The sequence below is a fragment of the Neomonachus schauinslandi genome, chromosome 14 (genome assembly GCF_002201575.2).
Source record: "Neomonachus schauinslandi chromosome 14, ASM220157v2, whole genome shotgun sequence".
Classification (NCBI taxonomy): domain Eukaryota; kingdom Metazoa; phylum Chordata; class Mammalia; order Carnivora; family Phocidae; genus Neomonachus; species Neomonachus schauinslandi.
In genome coordinates this window covers 3705176-3720291 of record NC_058416.1, presented here as the reverse complement: position 1 = coordinate 3720291, position 15116 = coordinate 3705176, and positions in this window count along the sequence as shown.

Sequence of the window (15116 nt, the reverse complement as noted above, 5' to 3'; positions counted from 1 at the left end):
TGGTACTGGAAAACCTCACCAGCCTTGGAGAAGGCAAACTCGGTATCCTCTTTTCCACACTACAGCTCCTATAGCCTGGCCACAATTATCAGTCTTTTTCAACTTATTCTTTGAAAAGATTAACCTAAAAGGTTTCATTGAGGAAAAGAAATATAGAAAGACTATTTGAGCAATAGAAGCATGTTTACGTGCAACAATTTTCTTCTATGGGGCCACTGCCAGGGATGGGGGAGCTAGAGATATTTAGTGTTACACACACACACACACACACACACACACACGATTTATTCTCAACAAGGGGCACTGAGTGAGAAGTTAACACACAATTTCTATTAACACTAATGAGAGCTGTGAGTGTGTCTCCATTCACAGCACTGGAAATTTACCCCTTAGGGTCCACATAAATTTGAGCAGTTGACCATGTGAAATGTTCTTTTATGGGCAATAAGGGCACTGAGAAGCAGCTACATGTTTTCCTAAACCTGACCACCCACCAGTATATGTCTGCATAATTCTTCAATTTTTCTTCCTGGAATCCAGATGCAGTGAACACTTTGCTGATCTCTGGTCTCTCTGCAAAAGTCATGTAACAGTTGCATCTTTTGATATTAAATCTAACCTGGAACTACAATCCCTCCCTTTAGGTGATTTGATTAGGACTCTCCCAGCTAATCTAGAGCAGTGAACTCTATTCCTCTCTCCCAGTACTTTGTGCAATATGGAGAATCCTGTTTGAAAACGGAGGTTGTCACTATAAATAGATTCACACAGGCACTCATGCGGGCACTGGCCGATTGCTAGGGAGAATGCTGGGCTTGTGGATTCTCTTTCCTTGCTTTATGTAAATGTAGAGGCTTATACCATTTAGTTTCTAATATATATTTTTTTAAAGATTTTTATTTATTTATTTGAGAGAGAGAATGACAGAGAGAGAGAGAGAGAGAGCACATGAGAGGGGTGAGGGTCAGAGGGAGAAGCAGACTCCCCGCTGAGCAGGGAGCCCGATGCGGGACTCGATCCCAGGACTCCAGGATCATGACCTGAGCCGAAGGCAGTTGCTTAACCAACTGAGCCACCCAGGCGCCCCTCTAATATATTTTGAAAGACCTTGAAAATTCAAGTCTCAACAGATAGGCAGCACCAGCCCACCAGAGTGCACCATCCCCAATGATCCAAATTCCCTATGTAATTCAGGCCAATTCCACCCAAAACAGAGCGCACCCAAATGCAGAACTTGGCTTGGATGAGTTGCTTCTCAATATTCAACAGATAACTATTAATCGACAGATAATATTATTATTTTTTAAAAGATTTTATCCATTTATTTGAGAGAGAGAGAGAGAGGGAGAGCACAGGGGGAGAAGCAGACTTCCTGCTGAGCAGGGGAGCCCCATGCAGGACTCGATCCCAGGAACCTGGGATCATGACCTGAGCTGAAGGCAGACGCTTAAATGACTGGGCCACCCAGGCACCCCCAGATAATATTATTAATTACAAGAGGTTTTTTTTTTTTTTTTAAAGATTTTATTTATTTATTTGACAGAGAAAGACAGCGAGAGAGGGAACACAAGCAGGGGGAGTGGGAGAGGGAGAGGCAGGCTTCCCGCAGAGCAGGGAGCCTGATGCGGGCTGGATCCCAGGACCCCGGGACCATGACCTGAGCCGAAGGCAGACGCTTAACGACTGAGCCACCCAGGCGCCCCTAATTACAAGTGTTTTTATATACTTCCCTTTCTATGAGGACAGGTCCTGAGTCTCCCCAGCACGTGTTTATGACATCCGGTGGGCGGGGCCAGGCTGTGTGGCTCAGGGTCGACCCTCTGCATGTGTCTGTGGAGTGCTGGGTGAATTGCAGACATCAACATCACACGAATGTTCTCACCCCGTTCCAACAGCCCAGGACCAAAAGCCACTTTGGAGCCACTTTCGTGGTGACGTGACTTTCCCCACACCGTGATTCCCCCCCCCCCCGTGGTGTCTCTGCACAGCCTTTGTGGGGAGGCAGGCTGCAGGGCTTTCGTGCTTTTGCTTCACTTTACATAGTCTTCCAGGCCTCAAACCTCAAATTTGCAATTCTACTTTAATGGAAAGGAGGAAGGGAAGAAAAGAAAGGGACTGGGTTTAATCTTTCCCTAACAAATGCCACTGCATTCTGCTTTTTTGTCTGGGTCGGATGTGTTACTGCTCTTTGTCATTGCGAGTGAGGAGAAGGGACCCTGGAGAGGAGACACGCCTCCCACCCCCCACCCCCCCAGTGCCACAAGCGTGGAGCTCGGAGGCAGCCCTCCACGCTGCTTCTCTTTGATAATGACTTCTGTTCTGTTGACAGCCTACGAAGGGGCCTGGAGTTAGAGGGAACAGTGCTTTGGGTTCTTGAAATAAAACAAACAAACAGAAGAGTTAAAATGGAAATCATTAGGCTGTTTCCTTCAGTTTTAGGGGCTGGGCCTTCCCTAGGTCCAGAAAGGCATCCATCAGGGAGGGAGGGAGGCTCCCCACCTGAGCCAGGGAGGTGCTGGGCCCTCCAACAAGCTTATCAACTCCCTCGAGGGCGGGGCTTTGTTTCATTAATCTCTTAGGATGCCCTCAAGCCGACTTAGTTCTTTAAAATTTGATTTTGAAATAATTTTTATTAATGTTTGTAGAAAAAAAAAAGTTTCAATAGAGTTTATAGTAACAAATATTCTAACTCGCATCTCTTGGCCACTCAGCTACCTTGAGGAGGTGACCTCTGTTAGCAATTTTTTGCTTAGCCCAGAATAGGCTCTTACCAATTCTGGTTGACTTCCTTCTTTAGCAGGCTGGAAATGGCTTCTGCCTTGCGCCCATGGACCCTCCTGCTCCCAGGGAGAGTAAATTTTGATTGGAGTCGGTGGTTGGTGCTCAGCAGTCCCAGATTTTCGTGAAGGGTCCACTGAGCAAATAACACATACAGGATGTCTGCCAGAGGCTTCCCCTGTGCTGGGCATTGTGCTCAGCCATTCAGAGGCATGATTTCATTCAATCCCTTAAAGAGCTCTGTGAACTATTCATATGACAGATGAGAAAAAACCAAAGGCCCTCCCTAGACCTAGCCAGGGAAGGTGACTTCTCCACGGCCACATGGCCAAGAGGGGCAGAGGCAGGCTCTTCTGTTGCTTATACTGAGCCCATGCTCTTGACTCCTGGGCACATGGCCCTCCTCTGCCCAAATGCCTTACCATATTTGGTGGTCAAGCTACACATCCTAGGCTCATGTCTGAAACTTCTGGGAGAGTCACCCATTAGGCACAGTATCGGAATTCATGTGCTCCCACCATATCTTTCATACAACGGACTGAGGATGTTCTTTCCTCCTAATGACGTGTGTGCCCTCTGACATGCCTTGGGAAGGAATGCCGAACTATGTGAGTTTGATTCTCTCTTCCACGTCACGGGGAACCTTGTGGTCTGGAGCTCAGGGCTTGGAGGTGGGTGCAGCATCCTGGGGATTTGTAGGCAGGGGGAGAGTTGGCCAAGGCCAGGTCTCAGAAGTCTCATTCAGGGAAGGCGAAGGCTCTGAAACCCAAGCCAGGCAGACAGCCAAGCAGGTGGCCAGTCTCAAAACTCCATGTCGATGTGGGGCGATTGGGTTGAAACCAGAACTGAGAGGCGTGGAAGCAGCGGGGTGGTGGGTCTCAGCCCTGACACATAAGAGCTGCTGTATCTGGAGTGGGGTCCTCAGCCATGGCCAGGGAGAGGACTGATCTCCTCTCTCTGACACTGGCTGCAGGAATATTATAGGAGCCATGGAATAGATTGTGTAGCAAATACCAACTGGTATTACCAGAGTCTGTGCGGGACTGTGGCTTTGAAGTAATCCGTCTATTTTGACTGGAAAAAATTTCATATTAATGTGACATCTTATATTCATGGTCTAGCTCTGCATTGAGCTCCAAGACTTAATTGAATTGGAGGTCTCGGAAGAAAGCACCAATCTCAGAGTGGGAGCCCAATTACGGGGAGTGATAGTTACAATGGAAACCCGCTCAAGTGGAGTGAAGTCGGGAGTGGTGTGCTGTGATTTCGTCCACATTCCAGGCGGGGCATGCAGCTATGACTCAAGCTCCCCTCTGACCTGCCCCATGTCCGTACAAGCTGAATGAGAGAATTTCCCATTGTTTGGCTTGAATTAAATTCAAACGAGAGACTGCTGGAACAGGGGCTGATTTGGCAGTCTGTCTTTCCAGGAGTGTGTGGATTTGCTGCTTGGGTGTGAAGATAGGGCTCATTCCCTGCCAGAACTTTTGAAAAACAAATCTCAATGGTATAAGCCCCACAAATCGGTTATAGACCAAATGGGCTTCTTTGGTGTGATATTCTGTAAGTAGAACAAGGGTCTTTTGGGGGCCTCTTGTAGTACACCAACTTCATTAAATGTGGGGAATCATAAGTCATTTTTGAAGAACTTGTAGATACTGCATACAGACAACTCTTCAGTAATCAACAGATGTATGGGATCTCTTCTAATCCTGTTGGAATATCTAATTTTTGAGTGGGGTTTTGGACTACTGCATTGTAAATCTATTCATCCCTCCCTCCCTCCATCCATCCCTCCTTTCCTCTCTCCCTTTCTCTGTTCTTCCTTCCTTCCTTCTGTTCATTTATTTATGACCACAGAGCCACACAGATCTATGGATAATTATGAGTGATAAGTGCCACCAAGGAGAGGGGCAGGCGCGATGTCATGAGAACCAGCAACAGGGATCTTTGTGAGGCTTCCCCGAGGAAGCGATGATTTAGCCGAGATTTGACGGCCCAAATAAGTAAATAGCAAACATGTTATCACAATGTTTGCTTTTCTTCTCTGCCCTCTTTGACTCCCTACTTCTTTGAATGCGGTTTAAGGGTGACCGTAGTCTGGGGGACTGGCCCTCTCCCAGTGCCCCTTCCAATAACAGCAAGGGCATCTCCTAGGGACCTGGGGGGCTGTACACAGCTCTGCTCCAGATGCGGGGAAGGAGGGAAGTAAATTCACAGAGAGCCCCCCCTTCCAGGGAAAAGGGCTTGTGTACCCCTGTATGTGTGCACGCGTGTGTGTGTGTGTGTGCACCTGTGGTGGGACACTGATTTGCTCCCATGCATTTTCTTTTGACTCCTACATTTTACCTCCATTCTCATTATCACTGCTACCATTTATTTAATTTACTTTGCACGGACTTGGTCTATTCTTTCTCCTTTGCCTAGACTTCCTCTCTACCTCTTCACTTACTTAATTCCTCTCATCCTTCCAGCCTGAGTTCAGCACCGAATCCCCCTGGAAGACTTTAGGGGGTGAGTTACATGCAGAGCTCAGACTTCAGAATAGCAGGTGCGCATCCTGGGGCCTTGGGAAGAGTAGGGCTCGTGCACCAGAGTGTTCTGGGCACTGCAGTCCCTTGCAGGTGCCCTGTGGACACTTAGTGGACGAATGAGCATGTGACATGAATTTTAGGAACATATTTCAGAAAGTACCAGGCTTAGTTCACAGGGCTGAAACTTAGGGCCTGAGGGTTTAGGCAGAGACAGTGAGGGGAACTGAGTGTGGAGGGAGTTGGGACCAGGCAGTGTCCGAGCAGATTCGTGGTGAAGTTGTTGAGGATGATTTCAGGGCCCTTCCTTACACAGTCCCTTCGAGGGCCCTGGGAGCAGTGTCTTCACATGGGTGTGAGATGCGTATTGAACAGTATTTTATTGTTTTTCTTAAAGAAGCTCCCCTTAATACTATAGAAACATAAAGACCCTAAAACCTGCCTCTGCCCCTTGTCAGGGCTATTAATTGAATCCTTGGGTGATAAGGATTTAAAGATGAATAGAAACAGAACGACAAAACAACAGAGATGCAAAACCAGTGTTCTGAGATTTACTACCATGCCAATATCCCTCCTTCCTTTTAGGGCGATTACTGTTTTAATCACGGGTAATGCTGCTTATCAAAACTTACTGTAAATGAGATTAACCCAGCAGCATGGATGCGGCTTAACATGCAATTCTTACAGAGTCTGTGATTCCAGGAGAAATTTCATGCTGAAGTCCACTTAGGGAAAGACTCCGTGAGAGAGGCCTTCAACCTCCCCCTCCCAGGCTCACTTCCCAGCCTCATCCCCTCGGCCGCCTCTATCCCTCCCACTCACTGCCATCCCTCATTACACATTCCTTCCCGTATTTCCAAATAAATCCAGGATGAGGTCTGCTTTCCATCACATGGTTCTTGCTCCTTTCTTGCGGGCGGTTAATGGTCTCTCCAAAACAGTGACGGGTTTTAATTATCAAACCCACAATCAATTTTGGGCAAAGATTCCTAACAAAATCATCTCTTATGGGGCCCCCCAACCTGTGATCAATCTCTCTGCTTTGGGTGGTTTCGAGAACAATAAATGGGAGATTTTTAACCCATGCTAGGACCCATCAAGGATATCTTATTGGATTCTGCATGACTCTGGTACCTCTAAGGTTAATTAGCCAATGCCGAATCACAAGCGCAAAGGAAATACTATGCTTGCTATGTGATGTTTCAAAATATACACATAGATACACATATAATATATATGTTAGGGTTTTCCCGAAAAAAGAATATTATAAATAAATATATGTATTTATATATATTTATTACATACATAGAACAGAATAGGATATATACATATTTATATATGTATATATATAATATATACATATTTATATATTTTACATGTATTAAAACAGAATATGTTATATTGTATGTATACTTATTATATATAATATATAGTAAATTTCTCTATATGTGATAGGAATATATGTGATAGGATATATATATACACATACACAAACACACACACACACACACACACACAAGTATATATAATGGGGATTGGCTCACCTGATTATGGAGGCTGAGAAGTCCCATGATCTGTTGTCTGCAAGCTGAAGACCCAGGAAAGCAGATGGTGGAATTCAGTCCAAGTCCGAAGACCTGAGAACTGGGGTGCAGACAGCAGAAGCTCTAGTCTGAGTCCGAGGGCCCAAGAACCAGAAGCGTGGATATCTGAGGACAAGGGATGATGGATATCCCAGCTCAGGAAGAGAGAGAATTGACCCTTCCTCCACCTTCTATTCAGGCCATCAGTGGATTGGATGATGACCACCCTCATCAATGAGGATAGCCTTCTTTATTCAGTATACTCATTCAAATGCTGTTTCTCCTCAGAACACCATCACAGACACACCCAGAAATAACGTTTTACCAGCTATCTGAGCATCCCTTAGCTCAGTAAGGTTGACACATAAAATTAACTATCACAGTATATATTTTCTACCAGCAGACACTAATCTTTCTCTTTTTCTCCAAAGACCCTCCTACCTAGGTAGATGTCACCCCCATTCTACGGATGAGGAACTGAGGTATGGAGCCATGAAGTGGCTTGCTTGAGGTCACGAGCTCGCTGGGGATTGTGGGAGCGTGGGCGTAAAGGCGGGTAGGTGCGACCGCCCAGCCTGGGGCCTTTGCACTCTACCTGCCTCCCACATGGCTGGGTGTTCATGGTGCCTCCTTCTCATGAAATCAAACAGAGAAAGTTTAGTGTCAGGATAAATCCCGTGCCAAGCACAAGAAGAAAAATTTCACTCAAAGGAAGCCTACTTAGATAGAGGAGCTCATAGATAGCTACCCAGTCCCCAGGCTGCTGTGTATGGCCATGCTATTGACCCCTTGCACAACTCCAGGGGGCGCTGTTCTCATGGGTCGGGACGGGCAGGGAGTCGCCTAGAGTCAAGGCAGTGACCCCTAACTAGTAACTGTTCAGACTCACTTTCTGTTTCTTGTTCATACTGCTCACCAATGGTCTAGGCACATGATAGCATTGGAATTCCCAACCCCTTGGAGTAGACATGGCCGTGATTTGCTCTGGCCAATGGAACGTGAGAGGGATTACTGAGTCAGTTCTAGGCACAAGCTTTTAAGGGCTGGTACCTGATTCTCTTAGTTTCCCAGGGGCTGCCGCACAAAGTACCACAAACCAGGGGGCTGAACACAACAGCCATGTATTGTATCACACTGTTCTGGAGGCTAGAAGTTGAAAGCAAGATGTCATCAGGGCATCACTCCCTGTGATGTCTCCAGTGGAAGGCCTTCTTCCCTCTTCCAGCTTCTGGTGGTTCCCGGCACCCTTGGCATCCATTGACTGGTAGCTCCGTCCCTCCAATCTCTGTCCTGTCATCACATGGCCTTCTCCTCTGTGTGACTATCTCCTGTGTGCCCATGTGTCTGCACCTTCTCTGACCGTGAGAACACCAGTCAGATTCGACTCAGGGTCCACCTAATCCAATATGATTTCATGTTCACTCATTACACCTGCACCAACCCAATATCCAAATAAAGTCACACTGTGAGCTGCTGGGGATTAGGATGTTTTGAAGGGCACAGTGATTTTCCACAATTCCTTCCCCTGGTGCCCACAACCAGCTCCACAAGGCTGTGTCCCTACATTAGGACAGCGTCAAGCAGACCCCCAAGTTGGACATGTATGGACATGAAGAAAACTTTCTGGAGCAGCTGAGATTTTGGATTGCTTGTTATCGCAGCATTAGCCTAGCCTGTCCTAACGGATACACTAACGTAACTTTTTGTTTCTAACTGTGTAATATCTACTAGCTCATTGTGTCAAAGTCTTCTATTTATTCTGCAATATTCATTCACTCCTCTTCCCACCAAGTTGTAGGTGTGGCTCGCTCCTGCGAAGATCTGGCCACCAGGATGTGAGCAGAAGGAAAATGTGAAATTGCTTGTCCTTCATCTGCTCCTTCTCTTTCCTCTGGGTGAGGAGCCAGCTCCATACAAGCAGATGAGCACAATGCCGTGGGGGTAGCAGTGCCAGGAAGGTTCCGGAAGGACCTTGTAGCATGAAGACCCCTTCTTGGCCTGGATCCCCCAGAGACCCCCAGACTGCCACTTGAGGAAAAAACGAATTCCTGTCTTGGAGCCCTTGTCATATGTCTCCTTACTTCAGAGGCCTAGAATTGGGCCCTAACCAACACAGTCCAACGTGAAGAAATGGAAGTTCAGTTCACCTCAGCTAACTTCCTCCTCTTGACCTCTTCACAGTGTTCGTTATTTCTAATATTATTTTTAGTTTTTCCTAGGGTTGCCCATGTGACTTCAAATAAAAACCTTTATTTCTTGCTCCATCAATGTGACTTCCTAATTTGTAAGATGAAGATAATAACACTCCTACCTTTTCTTCCACATCCTGTTCTCCGTCAGCTGCAATTTTATAAGGTTGTTAACATTTACATTATGTCCTACAACCACAAACAAATTTGTTCAGGTGGCTTCCCAAAGTTTAAAATGAAAAGGCTGTGTTTATGGGTTATATAAATAGTGCTCAATTAGGGCCAAGGAGAAAACGAGGACCATTTCCTTCTCTGCAGGTCCAAAGGGTGACTCCTGGACCAGCGTCAAAATCAACTGAGTTCTTAAATGATGTCAGGTCCCTAAAATCAAGTTAATTCATTCACTTGCACTTATTTCACTGGGATCCAGGCCAAGAAGGGGTCTTCATGCTACAAGGTCCTTCCGGAACCTTCCTGGCACTGCTACCCCCACAGCATTGTGCTCATCTGCTTGTATGGAGCTGGCTCCTCACCCAGAGGAAAGAGAAGGAGCAGATGAAGGACAAGCAATTTCACATTTTCCTTCTGCTCACATCCTGGTGGCCAGATCTTCGCAGGAGCGAGCCACACCTACAACTTGGTGGGAAGAGGAGTGAATAAGCGCCCCGGACCCTTAGCCGGTGAGTGTATACCCCATCGTGGAGAGGCAGAAATGAGACAGGATACATAAGGCGCCGATCTAAACAGACACAAGTGAAGCAGGTAAGGCGGATAGGCAGTGTGGGTGGGTATCGCAAGGTTTGACAACATCGCTGGGAGGGCCTCACCCAGAAGGCAGCACGAGTAAAGACCAGAATGAAAGGAACAAGCCGTGTGCTGATGTGGAGGAGGGACACGCAGAGGGAGAGGGCAAGATAACTGAGGCCATGAGAAGGGTCAGGTGTGCAATTAGGGTGAGGGGAGGACGGGTGAGGGCCCTAGGGTGGAGATGAGGGGCACTGATCCATAGATCCATGGGATGTTGGTCCTGGGGGTGGGGGCGAAGGATGATCAGGGTTGGAGAACTGGAAGGAATGAGCTAGAGAGGCAGGCAGAGGTGGTCTGGAGGATGCTACTCAAAGCCAACATCGTGGAGGGTGCATAATTTGGTAATGAAAGGCCTGGGGAGTGAGCCAGTTAAGGCAGACAGCGAAGGCGGTCACTGGAGGAGACGAGGTCTGGAAGCTGAGGGGCCCGGGCATGGGAAAGGTCATCTCCAAGGACACTGGCCCCTCTGAGAACCATGACTGGAGTGGGATGGAACTCAGTGAGCTGGCCGTGATGGCGGCCGCCGGGACTTCCACAAGGAAGGGTGGCCAGCACTGCCGTCTGAGGGCAGGAGGTTCGGGCTGCGTGCTGTTGGGGGCGGGTAGCTCCTCCAGAGGCAAAGAGGGCTCGCTCTCCACTCTGCGGCCGGGGGGCTGTGGGCAGCGGTGCTGGGGGCAAAGCCGGGAATGGGGCTGATGAAGGGGCAGGTGGCTGCAGACAGGCTGAGGAGGTGGGGGTTTGCTTGTGGCCAAGTGAGTCATGGGGTCACGGAGTGGGAGATGGGGCCTTCTGGGGACTCGAGCCACGAGCCGGAGAGGTCCTGCACGCCAAGCTGGCCCTGCAGGTGGGTGCGGGAGGCTGGCCAAGCCGTAGGGGGGAGGCTGGGTGTCCGCCAGGGGCACGGGCAGCTCTAGGGTGCGCATGGGCCCTCGCTCACTGCACAGTCCCGGCCAAGTCACCGAGCCCCCTGGGTCGCACCGTCCCAGCGCACAGCGGGGATAGTGGTGGCCGCCTACCTGCCCATGCTGCACGATGGCCTGGGGTCGGACCAGTCAGCCGCAGAGGCCGGCAGGGGACAGTCAAGACCCAGGCTTTACTGGGAAGATGCCCATGACACCACAGACCCCTGTGCTTTGTATTGTCCCTTTTTTGGGGTCCTTTCTTCTTTTTCTTAAAGTTTCTAATTGCTTTTTAAAACAGCAATTCAGAGTTGATGTTCTCCCCGCCCTCCCTGCCTTAATTGTCGGGTGCACCTGCCACCTTCTTCCTGGGGCACAGGGGCCTGTGGTCCGGGGCAACCCCGCGAGCCGCCTGCCCCTCTGCTCACAGAGCAGCTCCCCTGCCTCTTCCTGACCACGTCTAGGCCTGCTCCTGCTGTTTATGGTACTGATGTGATTTAAATATTCTGGGACTCTGTTATACATCTGTGTGCAAAATGAATTAAGATTCCCACTGAATTAAGATTTACTAATTTGAAAAACTGATAGCGGCTGAGAAATATGTTGCTTCCAAACTAGGGGCCAAAACAGCTGAAGAAATTATTACATCAGCGAATCCCACTCTCCCTCCCTCCCCCCTCCATCCTTCTCTCCCCATCCTCCTCCCCCGTCTATCCCCCTCCGTCTCCCTCCCTCCTCCCCTTCTGCCCCCCTCCCTCCTCATCCCTCTCTCCCTCCCCCTACCCTCTCCTTTCATCTTTCTTATTCTTTGTCTTTGTTCTTCTGCACTTTTACTCCCTGAGGACCTCGGCAGAGATGGGTGGCAATAATCACACATGGCCGTTCCTCCAACTGGACCTGAGAGCCTCCTGTTCTCTGTCGTCACACTGGGGCAACCCTCTTCCTTAGATTGTCCTACTGTGGTTCGAGGTGACCACAATGGAAGGCGAGGATAAGCCACTCTGGAGTCTGATGGACGCGGTCCAGACACCAGCAGGGTCACGTGGCTATCTGCTTAGCATTTTGGAGCCTCAGTGTATCATCTGAAAAAGGGCAGAACCGTAATATTAACTCTCAGGGACGGGAGGAAAACAGTGTTATGGAAAACCCAGCTCTGAAGGCTGACACCCTGCCTGCATGCTGAACCAGCCTGCCTCTGGCTGGGTGACTTTGGTAAGAAACTCGCGATGCTGGGTCTTCATTTCCTCCAGAGCAACAGACCCTGGAGAGCGTGGCAGGTATGAAGTGTGCCTGACGCAGTGAGCGCCAGGGACGGTAGTCACGGTGATGGTGGCACACACGGAAGAAGAGGCTCGAAGGAGGGGCACCTGGGGGGCTCAGTTAGTCCGAGAAGCGTCAGCCTTCGGCTCAGGTCGTGATCCCAGGGTCCTGGGATCGAGCCCCGCATTGGGCTCCCTGCTTGGCGGGGAGCCTGCTTCTCCCTCTGCCCCTCCCCCTGCTTGTGCTCTCCCTCTCTCTCTCTCTCTCTAGCTCTCTCTGACAAATAAATAAATAAAATCTTTTAAAAAAAAGAAGCTAGAAGGAAACGCTGTGCTGGTATTATGGGGAGTTTTGTTTTACTTCTTTAACGTTTCCCCACGTTTTACAGAGCGAACAGGCATAACTTCTATCAGGACAAACGTTATGAAAATAACAGTGGCCGCCATGTCTGCCTATCCATCCCCTTCCAAAGCCTACCCTGAACCCTCCCTCACTCCTAAAGCCTTTGCTTATTGTACTTGAAGTTAGAAAGTAATGAGGTGTATTAAGAATCCACATTTATTTTAAACTTTTTTTTTTTAAAGATTAGTTACACACATTTATGTGCTGCTTTAGAGTATTATTCTAAAAGTTCAACAGAATGTTTATAATACCTGGGTGGCCAGTCTGTGCTCAGACCCAGTTTGGTTGAGGGAAGAAGACATTGCTGTTAATAAAAAAGGCTTCCAGGGGCGCCTGGGTGGCTCAGTTGGTTAAGCGACTGCCTTCGGCTCAGGTCATGATCCTGGAGTCCCTGGATCTAGTCCCGCATCGGGCTCCCTGCTCGGCAGGGAGTCTGCTACTCCCTTTGACCCTCCCCCCTCTCATGTACTCTCTCTCATTCTCTCTCTCTCAAATAAATAAATAAAATCTTAACAAAAAAAATAAAAAATAAAAAAGGCTTCCAGTGAAGTATGCTGGTTTAATTGACCTTCCCCCAATTCTGATCACTATTCAAATCCAGCAGAAGCATCAGCAGACTCTTTTCAGAGCTATTCGCTTTGTAAATACGAAGTTATTTCTGTCTAAAAATATGCAAAATACATTAGAAGGTAATTGCAAGACATTCAGGATTTCGAGAAACTTACTTTGATGACTTTTTTTTTTTAAAGATTTTTTTATTTATTCATTTGAGACACAGAGATACAGAGAGAGAGAGAGAGGGAGAGAGCATGAGCAGGGAGAGAGGCAGAGGGAGAGGGAGAAGCAGGCTCGCCGCTGAGCAGGAAGCCCGATGCGGGGCTCGATCCCAGGACGATGGGATCATGACCTGAGCCAAAGGCAGACGCTTAACCATCTGAGCCACCCAGGCGCCCCACTTTGATGACTTTTAATGGCAAAATATACTATCTTCCATTGGGCACGAGTTTATTTTGTTAGTAATGCTAATTGTTCAAACAGCCCTAAATGGCTTGAAAAACCTGGCAAACACTCGTCTAATACCTCTAAGCAGATGGACAAATTTCTAATTAAATCTAAATTTATTCTTGATCCCTCCCTTCTTTCAGAAAAAGGCGAGGATGGTGGTGTGCTCCAAACCCTCAATGTCAACCCCCCTTCCCCATGCATCTAGAGCAATGCTTCTCAAACTTCCCACGGACAAGGGTCAGCGTCATTAATTTTTAAAAATCATAATCAGATTGAGGATAGTACTGGTCTGGAACGTTTGCTTCATCATTTTTAAAATTCACAAACGGTAGTGCCGCGAAGATTGGCAGAGCTGATCATGAGCGATAAACACTTATTTTGTACGCTGCCGAGGTCCTGCCTGTTTTTGTTATTGTGGTGCCTTATTATTGTGGCGCTGGATGATCATATTCTTTTTGTGGGTCATCTTCCCTCCTTTGCTTTTCTGAATCTTACGCCTATGTACTCTAAAGTCATTTTGGGAGGAGTTTTTTCCATGTCCTTGGACCACTGACTTGGCTCTCTGTCGTGCTCGGGCCACAGAGACTTTGAAATGTTATCTGTAGGCTCCTCTTCTCTCTCCCTGGTTTCTCTGTACCCAGCACGGCTTTTCCACTGGGACTCCTGTTCCTTGCCAAGGTTGGGGGTACCGCAGATGTAACTGCTCTTGGCCCGGTTCTGTGCACGTGCTGTCTCTACTCCCTCCACGCTGCAGATGTGTAGCCCCCTGGACATGACTGAGTTCTCCTCAGCCCTCTTTGTGACCAGGGGAGCCCCACCTCAGCTCCTCGATGAGGATGACATTCCTTCCCCGTCACCCATGGGGTGCATTTGGTTCTGTTACTGCACAGGGGCTGGACTTTTGACTGCCTTGGAACGCTTCTGGAAGGGAAAATTCCTCCAGACCCACTTATTTCTTTTCTTTTCTTTTTCTTTTTTCTTTTCTTTCCTTTCTTTTTTCTGGTCCACAGTGCTGTTCATTATATATTTGAACTTGGCTAGATTTTTCTAGATTTGTTTTAAAGATTTTATTTATTTATTTGAGAGGGAGAGCAAAATCTCTCAAGAGATTGAGAGAGCAAGTGGGGGAAGGGGCAGGGGTAGAAGCAGATTCCCTGCAGAGCAGGTAGCTGGACATGGGGACTTGATCCCAGGACCCTGGGATCCTGACCTGAGCCGAAGGGAGATGCTTAAGCCACTGAGTCACCCAGATGCCCCTAGATTTTTCAAAAATGTTTTAGGATAGACATGTAAATCAATGGAACAGAACAAAGAATCCAGAAATAGACCCCTCCTTCTGCACGTACACTCAACTGATTTTGAAAGCAATGCAAAAGCAATTCAAGGAAGGAGATATTAGCCTTTTCCACAAGTGGTGCTGGAGAAATTGGGCACCCATGGGCAAAAAAAAAAAAAAAAAGAATATCAACCTAAACCTCTCATGTTGCACAAAAATTAATGCAAAATGGATCACGAATTTAAATGTAAAATAAAACGTTTAGAAAAAAAAACAGGAGAAAAATCTTTGTAATATAGGGGCAACCATAAAGTTCTTAGACTTGATACCAAAAGCACAACTTATAAAAGGGAAAAATGGATAAATTGGACTTCATAAAAATTTAA